This window comes from Arvicanthis niloticus, chromosome 9 (assembly GCF_011762505.2).
Source record: "Arvicanthis niloticus isolate mArvNil1 chromosome 9, mArvNil1.pat.X, whole genome shotgun sequence".
NCBI classification, from domain to species: Eukaryota; Metazoa; Chordata; class Mammalia; order Rodentia; family Muridae; genus Arvicanthis; species Arvicanthis niloticus.
The window spans coordinates 62729070-62731736 of record NC_047666.1 but is presented as its reverse complement, the minus strand read 5'-3'; positions in this window follow the sequence as shown (position 1 = coordinate 62731736).

Here is a 2667-nt window from a genome sequence, read left to right as displayed (position 1 = left end):
GCAAGGCAGACCACGGCTCAAGTGCCCACTGTCTACGAGGTCATATTTATATTCTTTCTAAACATCACACATCCTTTCACCTGTGTCTGCTTCAGCAAAACATCTTTCACCTGTGTGCCCCACCAAACATCATTCAACCTAACTGAATTTCCAAAGAAACCAGACGTTTCTACTTCAATATAACATCACAGGAATAATTTCACTACCCTAAAAACTCCTTCTAGCCACCTATTTACCTTCCCTTTTTAAAAAACGTTTTTATTTATGTGTATATGTGTGTCAGTATACACATATGCATGCAGGCACTCTTAAAAGGCCAAAAGAGGCCTTGGCTCTCCTGGAGCAGGTGCTAACTGGCAGTTGTAAGTCAGCCATGGCAGTTGCTAGGAACTAGTTACCGAAAGAATAGTTCCAAGGTCCTAACATTTTTAATGCTTGTGTAGCTTTGTTGTTTCCAGAATGTCACCAAGTTGGAGTCGTGTGGTATGTAGCCTTTCAGACTGGCTTCTTCCACCGCGTTGACACATCCATGCATTTATGGTTTCTTTCTGAGTTGTCATTGCTTGTCAGCTCATTTCTTTTAGCTGAATGACCCTCCATTCGGACAGTTCACAGCTCTTCCATCAGAGGACGCATTGGCTGCTTCCGTGTTCTCAAAATTATGAATAAGCCTGATAAAAGTGAATGAACCGGATAAAACTTGTACATGCAATGTTTTGCTCTGACTTAAGTTTTCAACTCACTTGAGTAGATTCCAAGTAGTGTGGAGGCGGAGCAGAGGGGATGAGGACCGTACCTGGTGAGCCGCCTTCCAGAGAGGCTGCGTCAGTCTGCATTGCCACAAGCAATGGATGAGAGTCCCTGTAGCTCCACACCCCTGTTAGCTTTTGGTGGGGTCAGCACTCTGGACTTTGGCCTTCCTGATCCACGTGCTAGGGGTGTCTCATTGCTTCAATTTGTATTTCCCTGATGATTTATGGTGTGAAGGGTCTTTGGTCCACTTCTCAGGCAGGTGTTTTTTGTTTTTTGTTTTTTGTTTTTTTTGTTTTTTGTTTTTTTTTTTGTTTTCCTTTCATTTGTCTGATTTGGCTTCTGGGGTTGTTTTGGATTTTTGGATTGTTTTGGATTTTTGTTTGGTTGGTTGGTTGGTTTGGTTTCTCTGTGTAGCCCTGGCTGTCCTAAAATTAGCTCTGTAGACCAGGCTAGATTTGAACTCACAGAGATCTATCTGCTCCTGCCTCCGCTCCTGCTTCCCAAGGGCTGGGATTAAAGGCATGCATCATCACTATCTGACTGTTTTCTTATTGTTGTTCTGAGAGGTCTTTGTCTATTTTATCTCATGTCCTTTAGCAGGGTACAACATTTGCAGAGACTTTCCCTCACCTGTGGTTCACACTTTCATTTTCTTAAGTTTCTTTCAAAAACCAGAAAACGTTAATGAAACTTGGCTTGCTAATTATTTCTTTGAGCCTATATGCCTTCGGTGTCAGATCTAGAAAGTCATCACTAAGCCAAAAGTCATCCAGATTTTCTGTGTTGTCTTTCAGTTTTATGTTTTGCATGGGGATGTTGGTTTTTGTGCCTCCATAAGGTTTCCATTGGGAATGGATCTTCACAAGTGTGTGCCCAGCTGCTCCAGCAGCCGACAGGCCACCTCCTCCGTCAGGCTGCCTTGCTCCATGCCTTGCTCCTTTGTTAAACCGTGCCTATGTGAAGTCTATTTCTGTGCTCTCTGCTGTATCCCACTGGCTCTTCATCACCTCTCTCACCACCTGCATGCCGCCATTTTGTTGGCTGTAGCTTGCTTTCTTCAAACCTTGGGTCTTCTTGGTCCTCTGACCTGTTCTTTGACGCTGTCTCTGCTCTTGTGCTCAGGACTTTTCTCCCTGCTAAGATAAAGACACCTGATAAGAAGCAACTGAAGGGAGGGAAGAGTTTGTGCAGGCTTACAGTCAAGGGGTACAGTCCATCATGACCCAGGAAAGACAAGAAGGGGAGACAGCTGACCACAATGCCTCCAGTCAGGAAGCAGAGTGATGAACACCAGGACTTGGCACACTTTTCTATGTCTGTCGCCCAGGACTCTGGAATGCTCACATGTAGGGCAAGTCTCCCCACTTCATTACCAGAGACAATAGGCGAGGGCAGAGTAGAGGCCTGAGCTGCAAGCTCCAACCTGTGAAGATGCAAATTTATTTGGAAAGGAGAGAATCTGAGCTAAGAATGAATTGCTTGGGGCTCCCTGCTTGGGAACAACTACCTCTTAGGAATGTGACTTACCAAAGGAAAGACTGTAACAACCCTAGTCTAAGGTAGGCAGGGTCCATCGGGACCTGGCAGAACTTGGGAGTATCAGCCACATGGTAGTGATTTTGCAGGCATAAGGGATGCATGCTTCAAGGGATCATGGACCACAATTCCAGAGAGGCACTGAAGCCAAGCAATAGGCAGGCAGAGTTAGAATCCCTTCAGAGAGGCCCTGAGAGGATACTGCATGGGCCTATGAAGGCGAGGCTTCTGGAAATTCCAGGACTTCGGTGATTCCAAGAGCAGGGGATAGCTATCCAAGAAAGCACCTAGCAAGGAATGAAGTTGGCCCAAGAAAGAGTCTCTGTATGCTATAGGTAGCAGAGCTGGATGAACAAGGATATCCAAACCTTGTGGTAG